Source organism: Littorina saxatilis, unplaced genomic scaffold, assembly GCF_037325665.1.
Source record: "Littorina saxatilis isolate snail1 unplaced genomic scaffold, US_GU_Lsax_2.0 scaffold_2019, whole genome shotgun sequence".
Taxonomy (NCBI): Eukaryota; Metazoa; Mollusca; class Gastropoda; order Littorinimorpha; family Littorinidae; genus Littorina; species Littorina saxatilis.
The window spans coordinates 1-9,975 of NW_027129504.1; the positions used below are offsets into that span (position 1 = coordinate 1).

At 40.5% G+C, this 9,975-nt stretch overlaps 2 long non-coding RNA genes across 2 annotated transcripts; one reads left to right on the forward strand and one right to left on the reverse strand.

Annotated features, from left to right (window-relative positions):
* Positions 1-212: 212 nt before the first annotated feature.
* LOC138957756 (uncharacterized) lies at positions 213-2,316 on the reverse strand. Its single transcript, XR_011453167.1, has 3 exons — positions 1,789-2,316; positions 1,128-1,220; positions 213-438 (listed from the first exon to the last, which is right to left on the reverse strand). It is a non-coding gene; the product is annotated as an uncharacterized lncRNA (long non-coding RNA).
* A 1,743-nt stretch (positions 2,317-4,059) lies between these two features.
* Positions 4,060-9,162, forward strand: LOC138957755 (uncharacterized). The gene is made up of 4 exons (XR_011453166.1): positions 4,060-4,281; positions 4,707-4,841; positions 5,197-5,355; positions 7,027-9,162. It is a non-coding gene; the product is annotated as an uncharacterized lncRNA (long non-coding RNA).
* Positions 9,163-9,975: the final 813 nt, after the last annotated feature.

Consider the following 9,975-nt stretch of genomic DNA (forward strand, 5'->3'; position numbering starts at 1 on the left):
TTGTTTAAATCTGCAGCAGCACACAAAGAAGTCATTCACTTTGCAGCAGCTCCAGACAACAAGAATTGTTGAGTTTTAAGCAGAGCAGGGAGCAGACACAGAAGTTGTTAAGTTTGCAGCAGCAGGAGCAGCGGCAGACAAAAAAAGTTCTTGAATTGCAGCAGACGATATACTTGTTAAATCTGCAGCAGCAACAAAGAAGTCATCACTTTGCAGCAGCTCCAGACAACAAGAATTGTTGAATTTTAAACAGGAGCAGACACAGAAGTTGTTAAGTTTGCAGCACCAGCAGACAAAGAAGTTGTTGAATTTGCAGCAGACGATATATTTGTAAAATCTGCAGCAGTAGCCATGGAAAAAGTTGTTGATACAACCAGTGCAGACGATGACATGTCTGCAATAGGCGACTTTGAAGATCTGCTCCACATGCTATGACACCTGCAAAGACAAAGAATGCAACAATCTTAAAACAAAGAATTCAGTGTTATTTCAGAACTTCAGTGTAAACACTATAATTATGTCTTCTTTGTTGGTGTTCTTTGCTGTTCTTTGCTGAACATAGAACTGAAGGTAAATAAGGTTTAAATTGTCTTTGCATTATGCCAATATTGTTGAATTTACTTCTGTGAATTTTGCTAACTTTGATAGCATCATTGTGTGTTTGAATGAAATGCTCTATGTCAATGCTGCCTGGCACGGATAACAGCCCTACCAACCCGTCCACCTACACCCCCACCCCACCCACACACACTCACACAGAACACCTTCCAACAAAATTTTCCCCAGACTAAGACAATAGAATGTCAGTTGGACCTTGACTAAAAATATGCATAGGTAAAGATGTCCCAGCTACAACAAATTGTTCTGTCGGAAGACCTCCAACATGCCGAAATGATGTGATGGCCGACCAGCCAAGGATTAGAACAATGCGTCATATAATATCAGCATGTATCAATGACCCTAGGCTGAGGCCTGACAATAACACTGCCTTCTCTCAAATATGATTTTCTGTTATAAATATAATAATATGACTGCTGGAACATTCTGATTCATCTTAGCGTTAAACAAGGATTTTACCTGCAAACACACACACACACACACACACACACACAGTGACACACACTTACTTGGCCTCAACAGCCAGAATGTCGGGGTTGTACCTTGTAGTTTACATCCCTGTGAATGCTTTCTGTTCCATCCTCATGGTAATTCCTCCCACCCTGCAATGAAAATTGAAAGCATTGATGTGTGAATTGCATTAATTACAATAGTCTAAACACACTCAAATCTTTACTTGTTAATGAAGACAGAGAGATAGAGAGTGGGAATAGAGTGGGGGGAGGGGAGAGAGCAGTTGTCAATCAAACCTTGTTTTAAAAATTTAACTTTTATTTTTAAGTCATAAGTGTCTTTGAATAGATCATTTTCGAAAATAACTCCCCATGCCTCTCCTGAGATCTCTTATTTACTGTACAGTTATGCATTTGACCTGAAGCTGTAAGATTGAACAGTAAGTGCCCTGCGTGCACATGTGTGGAAAGTATCAGATTGAGAGAGAGAGAAAGTCTCAGATTGAGAGAGAGAGAGTAACAGACAGACAAAGACAGAGAGAGAGACTGAAACTGAGAAAGAGACAGAAGGCAGGAAAGAAAGAGAGAGAAATCCACCTTTCCAATCGTTATGCATGATATTGCTTTGATATTTGTGACTCGTATGAAAATTAAGTCAACAATCACAATGCCAACGGATCGTGAACTATGAATTTACAACAGCACAGTTCAACATTACCTGAATTTCTTCCTGCTGAAAGTTCCATTTGCCATTCGCCTCAGCGTCACAAGATCTGTATTACTATTAGTCCTGATATATGCTGAAGTGTAGCATGTTATCTTATACATGTGTCAGCAGTCACACTGGCTTTGAAGTTGCTAGCGTTTTAAAAACTGTTACAGAAACTTTTTTTTAATTTCGATTCCACTGTGAAAGGTTGAGACTGAGAGTACTGTCCCTTGGCGATCAAGGGAGGTCACTCAGAATTTTCGTTCCTAGTTATCGAACTTGGACGTAACGGCACGTTGTCAACAAATGCGTTGGGAAGATTGAAAACTGGCAGTTGCAAGAGCACTATGTGATACACCAACAGAAACGAACCAGACTGGACAGTCCAATACTAAGACCGAAGGCGCAAGACATAATTACTGGACTGGTTTCAAGAGTTTTACAAACTTTGAGTGAGTATTGCCTCAGTGAACTTGGAAGATATAGATTTGCTAATTATTGAGACTTTTTCTTTTTTATTATGTATTTTTCTTGGAATATAAGACTAAAAAGTGTGTTTGTTTCTTATGTGTGTGTGTGTGTGTTTGTGTGTGTGTGTGTGTGTCACTGTGTGTGTGTCACCGTGTGTGTGTGTGTTTAGGTGTTTGCTGTTTTTCTTTATCCCAGCGAAGCTGGAGGTATCCCGTGAACGCTATACTGTAATCGATTTGAGAAATGTGCATACCGAATAATACATGATAAAGAAGGATTCTTTGTGCCCGAAAATGGGCCGCAGTTGGAGATGGAAGTTCACCAAAAATTGGGACCATACTAACAAAAATACGGTGGGTAAAATTGGCGCCCCCATTTTTTCAGCAAACGCCACCCAAGGCCGCTTTGGACGGGTAGAAATTCTGTACTTTCCAAGTCTATGGATAAAGCTCGCGTAAGAAAAATACGTCACGGTCGAAAGTCTTTGACGTCAATTAATGCATCATGACGTCATGCCTCCCTGTAGTCTTTCTCTCTCGCGCGGTGTGTGTGTTTGTGTTCATTTTGTGCACATGTGTTAGTGTTACTGATTGTGTGTGTGTGTGTGTGTGTGTATGTGTGTGTGTGTGCGCACGCGTGCATGAGTCTGTACTCGTGTGTGTGTGAGTGTGTGTGTGGTGTGTGTGTGTATTTGTGTGTGCGCACGCGTGCATGAGTCTGTACTCGTGTGTGTGTGAGTGTGTGTGGGTGTGTGTGTGTGTGTGTGTGTGTGTATTTGTGTGTGTGTGTGTAAGTGTGTGTGTGGTGTGTGTGTGTGTGTATTTGTGTGTGCGCACGCGTGCGTGAGTCTGTACTCGTGTGTGTGTGAGTGTGTGTGTGGTGTGTGTGTGTGTATTTGTGTGTGCGCACGCGTGCATGAGTCTGTACTCGTGTGTGTGTGAGTGTGTGTGGGTGTGTGTGTGTGTGTGTGTGTGTGTATTTGTGTGTGTGTGTGTAAGTGTGTGTGTGGTGTGTGTGTGTGTGTATTTGTGTGTGCGCACGCGTGCATGAGTCTGTACTCGTGTGTGTGTGAGTGTGTGTGTGTATTTGTGTGTGTGTGTGTGTGTGTGTGTGCGCACGCGTGCATGAGTCTGTACTCGTGTGTGTGTGTGTGTGTGTGTGTGTGTGAGTGTGTGTGTGTGTGTGTGTGTGTGTGTGTATCTGTGGGTGTGTGCACGCGTGCATGAGTCTGTACTCGTGTGTGTGTGAGTGTGTGTGGGGTGTGTGTGTGTGTGTGTATTTGTGTGCGTGTGTGTGTGCGCGCACGCGTGCATGAGTCTGTACTCGTGTGTGTGTGTGAGTGTGTGTGTGTGTGGTGTGTGTGTGTGTGCATACGTGTATGTGTGTGCGTGTATGTGTGTTTGTTTGTAAAGGTGTGTATGTCTGTCTGTCCATATGTGCGTATGGGTGTGTGTTTTGTGTGTATGAAGTTTTTGTGAGAGAGTGAGTGAGTGCGTGTGAGTGAGTGTGTGTATGTGTGCGTGTGTGACTTGGGGTGTGTGTGTGTGCGTGTGTGTGTGTGTGTGTGAGTGTGTGTGTTTTGTGTGTGTGTGCGTGTGTGTGTGTGTGTGTGTGTGTGTGTGTTTGAGAGAGAGAGAGAGTGAGAGAGAGAGAGAGAGAGAGAGAGAGAGAGAGAGAGAGAGAGAGAGAGAGAGAGAGAGAGAGAGAGAGAGAGAGAGAGGTTTGTCTTTCGCTGGGGTATGCAGTGCCTTGGCGTTGCACATCTACTTAATTGTTGTTGTTGCCTGAAATGGTGATTTGAACTAAGAATCTATTCCTTTTATGATTCTGTTGTGCATAATAAATAGCTTTTATTCTTTCAGATTTATAGTTATACCACAAAAAAAACTGTCTGCATTTGGTGGGGAGGTGCCTTAACTGGTCAAAAGAAAAGTGAGCCGATTGATGGCATGGCCGTTCATCGCATTTGGATGGTAAAAAGCAAAACCAGTTTCCATTCTTCAACAAGCTGAAGGTTTGCATTGGAAAACAGTAAGTGTTTTTTTTAAATGAGTTTTCAATGTAACTGACAGAACAATTTGTTGTATAATTATTATAATCAGTTGTGTAATGCTTGCAAAACATACAGTCACATGTACACACGCATCCACCACCCCACCCCACCCCTTTCCACATATACACACACACACACATGTACACACGCATCCCCCACCCCACCCCACCCCTTTCCACATATACACACACACACACACACACAAACTCCAATTTGAACTGTTCCTGTTTCAGTGGTGGACCTTTCTGGTGACCTGTAATTACTCAACTGTCAGTTGGAACATATTAGGGAAAATAATCTATCATTGTGCTTTTGTACATTTGTTGGTTAAATCAGAATTACTTACAATTCTGTTTCCAGTCCTTTGTGCAAATTCGTATTAATTGGACATTATTTCTTTCAGATGAAAAAATCCTGTCTACAATCGGAGATGGGGGTGGCAATGGGAGGGGGCCACAGTCTGAAGGATGGCTGTACCAAAGCATGCAGTTGGAAGGGGACAACCCATCAAGGTTTACAATTATCAGCTTTGAAAACAGTGAGTACAATTTGGTACATGTATAATTATTGTTGTCAGTTGTTTATTGCTTGTAACAGACCCCCCCCCACACACACACACACACACACACACACACACACACACACACACACACACACACACACACACACACACACACACACACACACACACACACACACACACACACACACACTCATAAATTCAATATCAACCGTTTCTGTTTCAGTGATGGACTGGTATGATGAACTTTTCTGTTTTTAATAACATTTAGGAAAACATGTTGTCATTCTGTGCTTGTTTGTTTTTGTGATAACTGAGAATCCTTGTTCTCATTCCTGTGCACATGTATTTATATTGATTTTTATTCGCTCAGATAACAAGCAAGTCTGCAATTGGTGGGGAGGTGTCTGGACTGGTGGGAAGACTGATGAGTTCATTGATGACAGATGATTGTACCAAAATTATTCAATCGGAAGAGGGAAAAAACATCGAAGTTTCCGTTGTCTGTGCTGAAAGTTCACACTGTTGACCAGTAAGTGAATTGTTTAAATCAGTGTCGTCTTTTTTGAGTCACTTGAGAAAAAGTGACTCTATGTAATCGGTCAGTGTTAGTCTGTCCGGCCGTCCGTCCGTCCGTAGACACCACCTTAACGTTGGACTTTTCTCGGAAACTATCAAAGCGATCGGGCTCATATTTTGTGTTTAGTCGTGACCTCCAATGACCTCTACACTTTAACGATGGTTTCGTTGACCTTTGACCTTTTTCAAGGTCACAGGTCAGCGTCAAAGGAAAAATTAGACATTTTATATCTTTGACAAAGTTCATCGGATGTGATTGAAACTTTGTAGGATTATTCTTTAGATCAAAGTTTTTACATCTGTAGCCTTTTACGAACGTTATCAGAAAAACAAGGGAGATAACTAGCCTTTTCTGTTCGGCAACACACAACTTAACGTTGGGCTTTTCTCGGAAACTATAAAAGTGACCGGGCTCAAATTTTATGTGAACGTGACTCCCAGTGACCTCTACACTTTGACGTCTGCTTTGGTGACCTTTGACCTTTTTCAAGGTCACAGGTATGTCTTGAAGGAAAAAAATTGAAATATCATATCTCTGAAACTATTCATCGGATTTGATTCAAACTTTATAGGATTATTCTTTACATCAAATTATTTACATCTGTAGCTTTTTACAAACGTTATCGGAAACACAGGGGAGATAACTAGCCTTTCCTGTTCGTCAACACACAACTTAACGTTGGGCTTTTCTCGTAAACTATAAAAGTGACACAGCTCTAAGAGTAACAAATGTTAGTGTGTCTACTGTTAATATGATTGCTTCGAAAAAAAATTAATGATGCTAGTTTATGTGAATTAAGTTATTAATGGGGTTTGTTTATGTGAGATTAATGAGAGTATTTTTAATGCCAAGGTAAATATTTTGTTGCTCGATCCATGCAATCTCATTCTTCAGGAATGCATTGTGTTGTGAATAGCAATTTCTTCCTGTCCATCTGATGCCTCATATAATATTCAGAACTGCGAAAGTGACTCGATCGAGCGTTTGCTCTTCTTGTTTTCTGTGGTGCTTAATTTCAATATCAGTTGTGTAATGCTTGCAACACACACAATCTCTCTCTCTCTCTTTCTCTCTGTTTCTTTCTCTGTTGTTACAAATTGGGCTGAGACTTTTGATTTTGCATATGTGGACTTGCGCCTGTGTGTGTGTGTGTGTGTGCGCTTGTGTGCCTGTGTGTGTGTGTGCCTGTGTGTGTGTGTGTGTCTGTGTGTGTATACATTGGTGTGTTTCTTAGTACATGTATTGTATGTGTTTGTTACTGCTAATGTGTGTGAATGTGTGTTTGTTGTACTACGTTGCAAGCCCCTGAAGCAATTTTTTGATTAGTGCTTTTGTGAACAAGAAACAATTGACAAGTGGCTCTATCCCATCTCCCCCCCTTTCCCCGTCGCGATATAACCTCCGTGGTTGAAAACGACGTTAAACACCAAATAAAGAAAGAAAGAAAGATGTGTGTTTGTAAGTGTATATTTGTGTCAGTGTATGTGTCTGTTAGTGTGTGTTGGTGTTAGTGTGTGTGTGTGTGATTTAGTTTGTAATCCCAGCCATTGACTAAGGACCGTGTGTGATTTAGTTTGTAATCCCAGCCATTGACTAAGAACCATTTTTCCTTCTCTATCCCAGGTTGGTATCCTGCATAAGATTATGACCACTTCAAAGTCAGGGAGCTGGGCCTGGCCACATAGTTCAAGCAGAAGTTGAACTACTCCCTCACCATTACCATCATCATATTCTGTGAGGTGGACTTCACCTACGACCAGAAGTTTGACCAGCGTCAAAGAGCGAGTGCAGGCAGCTGCCAGTGCTACAGGACATCATTGCGCGCCATCTCACTAACAAGATTCAACACCTTTGCTGACCCACAGCTTCTGAATGCTGTGTTTGCAAAGCAGCCCGGCATCAAGCCTCATTTACATGGGTGCCATCATTCAGGACTAACACCAACAGTTCATAAACAAATATTCACTGTGCACACACGTTTGGCAAAGTGGAGCAGAAAACTTGCAGTCTTGCTGCTTGTTAATTTTTATTCATCGATGATTGTTTTTCATCTAGCTACTCCACAAAATATGTTAATATCTTTTGTGATAGCAAGAATTTTAATGAAATGAAGCAGAGCGCTATTTTAATATCTGAGAAACAAAGGGACGTAATTGCTCTGCTATTTGACATGTGCAACAAGAGTAAGTGAGATTATGTGGAAGCAATTTTCTTGGCACCTGTGAGAATAACACGCTTTTGAATGAACAAAAGACTTTACATGCATGTCGCACGTGTATGCATTAATAGCGCTTACATCCCTTCGTTTCTCATATTTTGTGCTACTGACTTGCTTGTATTACTAGAGACATCCAGGTTTGCCTTCGTCAAAAGTTCGTGAGTTCCGATCTTCGCGAGTTTGTTGAAGTGGTGACGTCACATCCCGTCACGGTCACCACTTTCCAATTTCGGTCCAGATCTACGCGAAATTCTTCGTGCGCGTTCGTCTGTTTTTCGAAACAGTGATGACGTGACGAGTAGCGTTATATATGACGAGTCTTTTTTATCGGAATATTCCAGACATCTGAATATGCTGGGTACACACGCAACACTGACAATTTTTTTCGATTTTTAGATTCATTCCTGTAAAATCTCCCAACTCTAAAACAAAATAGGCCTAGTGGAAACAAGTGTCTTGTGCAAGAGAGATCAAGGGAGATAATTGGCAGGATATGTCGCCCGTTGACTCAAGTTCTGAGTTTTGTGTGGGTATCCGTGTTCATGCACTAGGCCTCCAAAATGAACAGTTTACAGATGCACAGTCCACAGAAGCGTCGTAAAGATATCAAACTTTAACACTGCGCACATAAAACATATTTTTAACATTATGAAAAGGACTAAAAGTACTCGCGAAGATTGCTGATTAGGGTTCGTCAAACACGCCTTTTTCACCACGCAGATCCCGGTCTTCGGCAAGCCGTGGTGGGCGCGAAAACCCGAGCGCATGCGCATTGAGGCACAAAGTTAAAAATAGAAAGGAAATCCCCACCACCGACGAATGTTCGTCTGACGAAGGTTGAATCTGGATGTCCCTAGTGATTGTGCAAATAATTTGTATTGTTTTCATCTCTGATTTTGTCATTAACAATGATCGCTGTCGATAATGAGTTTGCACAGCCCTATGGTATTTACCTTGATGAACCCATACCAGCATTGTGATTGAAATTCTTAATTGCTGATCCTGTTATCGCCTTCTGATGATTTTTTTTTTATCAAGTTCAGACTATTATTAGTCAATGTAGCATTGCTTCAATGAGATTAAGTCCACACATAATTTTTGCCTGCCCGATTGATAATACTATGCTGTGGTATTTTACTGAGACTGAAAAATGTGTTGTAATATTTTTTTAGTTCACATTTTCATGTTTTAGCAATTGAAGGAATTTAGTTTGCATTGTTCAACATTTTAAAAGTGTTACTGTTATCAAATTAGTATTCACATATTGAATTGTTAAAGACCCCAACAATTTAAATTTTAAATAAAATTTGTGATCTTGAATTTTCTGTGCATTAATTCAAATTTGTATTTGCAAATGTTATTTTAATGTTTTCAGGAGAACGTAAATTTAACGTTTGCATGTGAACGTTAATTTAACGTTGGCATGTGAACGTTAATTTAACGTTTGCATGAAAACGTTTGATTATGGTTTTGTTTTGGTTAATTTTATGTTTGCATGCAAACGTTAAAAAAACGTTAAATAAACGTTAATCTAACGGTTATATTATGGTTTTGTTTTGGTTTGTTTTTAGTTATTTTTACGTTAGAGGTTAACGTAAAATTAACGTTAATTTTACGTTATTTTATGGTTAGTTTTTGGTAAAACTAACGTTAAACTAACGTAAAAAGTTAACGTTACATTAACGTTAACCAGATGAGCAAAGTAACGTTAATGTAACGTTAACTTTTTACGTTAATGTAACGTTTACCGCGAACGTTAATTTAACGTTAATTTAACGTTAGCATGCTATCTGGGTTTGTACTTCGACATCCCAACCCCACAACACCCTTTCGCTATAAACATGTGTTTTCGCGAATAAAACATTCTGATTCTGATTCTGATTCTCTCTCTCTCTCTCTCTCTCCCCCTCTCTCTCTCTCACTCTCCCCCTCTCTCTCACTTTCCCCCTCCCTCCCTCCCTCTCTCCCTCCCTATCTCTTACTCGCTAACACCATAAATATTATATATGTATTCTAAAACTGATTTTTGTTTTGATGTACAATTTTCATTCAATTTTCTTTTCATGTTTGCTTGCTTTTCATTTAAACTGTACCCTCCCCAATCACATAATTCACCTCCCCCACCTTTTAAACGGAGACAGACAGTATTCCACAGATTTGAACAGGAAAATTTTTTCCACCGTACACTCGTTCATTAAACGTTCAGGCCGCTTTGGGTAAATCAGAATAAATGCTCTACAAGCCGGACAGCAACTTTAACTTCTGCACATCTCCTACCCATCCCTCTTCTTTTATTCATCTTCTTTCCCTCCTTCCTTCCTTTACTGTCTTTCTTTATCATCATTATGCAACGT